Source organism: Canis lupus, chromosome 7, assembly GCF_011100685.1.
Source record: "Canis lupus familiaris isolate Mischka breed German Shepherd chromosome 7, alternate assembly UU_Cfam_GSD_1.0, whole genome shotgun sequence".
NCBI lineage: Eukaryota > Metazoa > Chordata > Mammalia > Carnivora > Canidae > Canis > Canis lupus.
The window spans coordinates 41,650,726-41,656,114 of record NC_049228.1 but is presented as its reverse complement, the minus strand read 5'-3'; the positions used below and the strand labels follow the sequence as shown (position 1 = coordinate 41,656,114).

The window sequence follows — 5,389 nt, the reverse complement described above, 5'->3', positions numbered from 1 at the left end:
AGGGAGAAGCAGGCTCCATGCAGGGAGCCCGACGTGGGACTCGATCCCGGGACTCCAGGATCACGTCCTGGGCCGAAGGCAGGCACCAAACTGCTGAGCCACTCAGGGATCCCCTCTATGGCTTATTTTTTAAATGTTTTTATTTTTCACTGTGTAACAAAGCAAATAACATAAAATTTATCCTCTTAACCATTTTTAAGCATGTAGTTCAGTAGCGTTAACTATATTCACATTGCTGTGTAATGCTTCTAGAGCTTTTCATTTTGGACATCTGAGTCCATCGAACAACATCCCTCATTTCCCTGTCCCTGCAGCTCCTGGCAACCAACATTCTGCTTGCTATGAATTTGGCTACTTTTGGTACTTCATGTAAGTGGAATCACACAGTATTTGGCCTTCTGCGACTCGCTTTTTTCACTCACCATAATATCTTCAAGGTTCATCCATGTAGCTCGTGACAGGATTTCTTTCCTTTTGGGAGGATGAATAATATGCCACTGTAGGTGCATACTGCAGTTTATCTGCCTATTCATCTGTTGGTGGACACTCAAGTTGTGTCAGTGCTTGGCTACCGTGAATAGCGCTGCAATGAACACGGGTGTCCAAGTATCTCCTCAAGATCTTTCCATGTCCTCTTTAGTGCAGTTATTTGGCTTCTCTAGGGATTTCTTTCTCCCCTGCTGGCTCCTACTGCCCCTGTCACCCAATGCACTTTTTTTTTTAAATTTTTATTTATTTATTTATGATAGTCACAGAGAGAGAGAGAGGCAGAGACACAGGCAGAGGGAGAAGCAGGCTCCATGCACCGGGAGCTCGACGTGGGATTCGATCCCAGGTCTCCAGGATTGCGCCCTGGACCAAAGGCAGGCGCCAAACCGCTGCACCACCCAGGGATCCCCCAATGCACTTTTATCCTCAGCCTGAATTTCACTGTTCTGAGCACCTGACAGACTCCTCTTGCAGCTCCCTGACCACCAGGCCAAGAGATGTGGGGCAGCAGGCAGGGCACTGGGCCAGGACGGAGCTGCTGGGGCCTTTGTCCACTGTTAGCAGACTCAGACCACCTTTCATGTCTGTGCCGCAATCCCTTGCCTCTCAGAAGGAAGGAATGCACAGGAAGCTCCTTCTGCTTTAAGGATCATGGATCCCTCGCTGCCAAATGGGTGACTCCAGAGGGAGCTCTCTCCTGTGCTCCAGCCATGCAAGGACAAACCTGCCGGACATCTTCATCCAGGGGACCTCGAGGCTCCTAAAAGCACATCCTTTCTCCCCCATTCTCTGCCTCCCCTCTGGAATCTTCTCTTTCCTCATCTCCCCCTGGGGTACAGTCTGGATGCTTCCGTGCCATCTTCCCAAACCGGCCCCTGTCCTGGCCGATCATCCTCCCCCAACACAGCACTCAGGAGGTACTTGAGCCAACCATAAGGCTGTGAGACAGAGAGTGGGGTGGTACATGGAGTACCCCTGCTGGGCTGCCAATGCTCCAGGGCACAGGGGGCATCTCAAGCCGCCTCCACAGCCTGCAGTGTGAGGCACCTCAGGAGGCCTCCTGATGTGCTTACCATTTGTGAGATCACATCCTTGGTCCATTTCACCCTATGTGACCTCTCTACAGCCTTTGACTTTGGTGCAAGACCTGTCTTTGGTCTCTGGCTGCAGTGCTTTCTCACTACATGCCTGCCATTGCATCTCAGTTTCCTGTCAGCATCCTTCTCTTCTCTCCCTCTAAACACTCCCTCCCTTGGGCAGTGTCTCCATGTCCCACGCCTACTGCTTCCTCTCCCACCTCTTCACGAAGGATGTCTGTCCATCCATCTATCTGTCCATTCAGCAAACATGCACTCAGCACCTGCTATGGTCCAGAGCTTGACCTAGACAGCCAGAGACACATGAGTGTGCCTACTTCCTGTCCTCACAGGGCTTACAGCACAGGGATGGGGCAGGGCCACCACAAGCTGGGGAAGACGTATTGTGGGGAACAGTTGCATGCCCTTTTAGCTACCGCTGACCTCCACTTGGACACGCCACAGACATCTTTAACACAACATGTCCCAAATTCAATTTATCAGCCCCTCCAAACCTGCCCCTCTTCCCTGTTTCCCTATGCTAGCCAATCACACTGCAATGCAGAGGCTTGGGACTCAGCCTACACTTTCTCTTTCCCACTCCTCCATTCTGTTGACTGGGTCCCCACCCACTCTTCTCCTCCTCTTCACTTGCCCTGGAATTCCTCAGCTCCTCTGAAGTCCCACCAGGTCCTGACCACCTCACCGAGACAATCAGAGCCAACCGAGACAATCAGAGCCAACCGCTAACTAGTCTCTTCCACCTTCCTGCCACTCCCATCCAGACCCCATTCTCTGGCCAGGGTCAAGAGAAGCTTACTAAAAAAAATTCTGCCTAAAACTTGTAATGGCTAGGGGTGCCTGGGTGGCTCAGTTGGCTGAATATTTGACTCTTGATTTCAGCTCAGGTTGTGATCTTGGGGTCGTGAGACCGAGCCCCACATCTGACTTTGCGCTGAGCAGGGAGTCTGCTTGAGATTCCCACTCTCCCTCTGCCCCTCCCCCATGCACATGCACTCTTTCTCTCTCTCTCTTTCTCATAAATAAATGAAAAAAACTTAAGAAAAAAACTTCAATGGCTTCACTAACTAACAGCGAGGTTCCTTTGGGCATGCTGTTTCTTCCACCTAGGACATCTTCCACTCTGGATTCTTTTCAAACCTACCACACAGAGTTAGTGCCCTATGCACACTTCACTATAATCCATTTTATACATTGCTGCTGCTGCTGCTTCATTGGGTTTCTGTGTGCCTGGCATATACTCTTAATGCTGAAATCTTTTCATTCATTCAAATATTTACTGAGCACCTACTATGTGACAGGCACATCAATGAACAAAGCAGAAACAATTCTAATGGTCATAGCATTCATACTGGTGTGGGAGATAGATAACATAAATAAATCAAATAGGTAGGGTGCATTGGATGGTGATGTGCTACGAAGGAAGAAAACAGTTGCAGAAAGAAGGTTGAGTGGAAGGAATGTCTACAGTTTTAAATAGGAGATTCAGAGTAGATCTCGCTGAGAGGGTGAAATTTGAGCAATAAAACAAAGGAGTAGGGGATCCCTGGGTGGCGCAGCAGTTTGGCGCCTGCCTTTGGCCCAGGGCGCGATCCTGGAGACCCGGGATCGATTCCCACGATGGGCTCCCGGTGCATGGAGCCTGCTTCTCTCTGCCTGTGTCTCTGCCTCTCTTTCTCTCTCTGTGACTATCATAAATAAATAAAAATTAAAAAAATATTTAAAACAAAGGAGTAAATGAAAGTATAGGCTATGTGGATGACTGTAGGAAAAGCTTCCAGACACAGCAGAAGCCCATACAAAGGCCCTGAGGCAGGAGTGAGAGTAATAGATGAAGGGAGAAAGATACTGGGTATGCCGGGGGCAGGGGTGGGGGATTGTAGGACCAATAGGCCTTTGCTGTTGTAGATGTTGGTTTTTACTCTGAATAAATGGGGAACCACTGGAGTACTTTGAACAGCGGAGGGTGCATGATCTGACCTAGAATTTAAGAGCATCAGCCCGACTGCTTCCTTCTGATTAGAACATAGCAGGAGCAAGGGTGGAAGTAAAGAAACCGGTGAGGTAGCTACTGGAATCGTCCAGTTGAGTGTGGTGACTGGGACCAGGGAGGGTATATGGAGGCAGTGGGGAGTGCCCAAGCTCTGGACATATTTTTAAGATGAAGCCAATGGTATCTGATGATGGGCTGTGTGTTATGCATGAGAAAAGGAGAGTTTGCAAGGATGCCCCCAGATCCTTGGTCTGTGCACATGGAGGAATGGACTTACTGATGAGCTGACCTATGAAGAAGAACGTTTGTTCAAGCCCTTTTATCCATTTTTAAATTGGGTTGTTTGTCTTTTGTTGTTGAATTGTAGAAATATATATTTTGAAGTGCACTGACTCTCCACTCCAGGCCTTCCAGTCCCTCATTTGAAGAGCTATTCCTCTCTTTTTATTTTATTTTTTTAAAAGATTTTATTTATTTATTTCAGGGAGAGAGAGAGAGTGAGCTAGAGAGAGAGCACAAGCCGGGGGCGGGCGGTGGGGGGGGGGGGGGGGGGGCCCGAGGAGGCCGAGGGAGAGGGAGAAGCCAAAGGCAGGTGCCCCCTCTTCCTCTGCTTTTATTTTATTAAAGATTTTATTTATTTATTCATGAGAGACACACACAGAGAGGAGAGAGAGAGAGAGAGAGAGAGAGAGAGAGGCAGAGACAGGCAGAGGGAGAAACAGGCTCCATGCAGGGAGCCTGACGTGGGACTCGATCCTGGGTCTCCAAGATCATGCCCTGGGCTGAAGGCGGCGCTAAACCGCTGAGCCAGCTGGGCTGCCCTTCCTCTGCTTTTAAATCCAAATATAAGTAGACAGTTTCCAAGCCGTTAGAGATCCTAATGTCATGTCCTCCGCCCCCAGGATGGCTCCTACTGCAATTTTTTAAGTTCTCAAATCTGAAGATCGGTTGTCTAATTTCACATTGCACACTGGCCTCTGTTCTGGCTCCACAGATGACAAAAAATTACGCAAAAATTACAGATTAGATTTGAAGTTAGGATTTCCAACAGACCCGAAACACAAGGTGACCCATTTACAACCAGATCCTCAAGACCCGCCAGACGACCTGACTTCTGCGAACGAGAAAGGACACGCACGCGCCGTGGAACTGAGGGCGGGACGAGGCCAGTGAAGGCGTGGCTTCTGCCCGAGTTCAAGATGGACGCGGGCCCCGCCCATCCCCTCCCAGGGGGCGACAAGGGAGAGGCTCAAGGCTCAGCACGCGATTGGTGGAGTTGCCCGCGGGGCGGGAGTGACAGTGTCCCGACTTCCGGTTCCGGCAGTACCCGGAGCCGGGTCGAGATGGAGGAAGATGCCCGGGTGTGCCGGCGGCTGCCCGGCATGGAGGCTAGAGTGGGAGCTGTGGCCTAGAGGCCCGGGCTTGGAGTTCGCCTCAGTCGCGGGGGAACCGCCCTGATCCGAGGAGGTAAGAAACCGCCGGTGCAGGGTGCCTGACAGTTGAGGTCTCCGAGGATCTGGACCTGTCACGGCGGCAGCGGGTGCCTGCGCTCCGTGGGAGCCCCCCTGGCCGCTGCGGGGATGAGGGGCGACTCCAGCCCGGCGTCTGTTCTGTCGGAGGAGCGCGAGGCTCGCCCACGGCGGAGGGAGCGGGACGGGAGGCGTGGCGACGGCCGCGTCCGAGCCTCCCGCCGAGGGCTGCCGTGCGGAGGGCCGGCGGGAGCTGCACGGACCGTGTCAAGTGGTGTCTGTGATGAGGGATCACATGGTGCCTGTGGACGACCACGGGAGAGCTGGGAGGCACCTCCGGG

The 5,389-nt window shown here is 51.7% G+C and overlaps 1 protein-coding gene across 4 annotated transcripts in view; it reads left to right on the top strand.

The window, feature by feature from the left end:
* The first annotated feature begins 4,878 nt into the window (after positions 1-4,878).
* The window catches only part of SLC25A44 (solute carrier family 25 member 44), a 37,342-nt gene continuing 36,831 nt past the window's right edge, over positions 4,879-5,389 (top strand). For 2 of the 4 annotated variants that reach the window (XR_005362358.1, XM_038543039.1), the window contains exon 1: positions 4,879-5,046. The gene's annotated coding sequence lies outside the window, so the exon portion shown is untranslated. The remainder of the gene's footprint in view (positions 5,047-5,389) is intronic. The other 2 variants (XM_038543038.1, XM_038543036.1) reach the window with 1 other exon arrangement.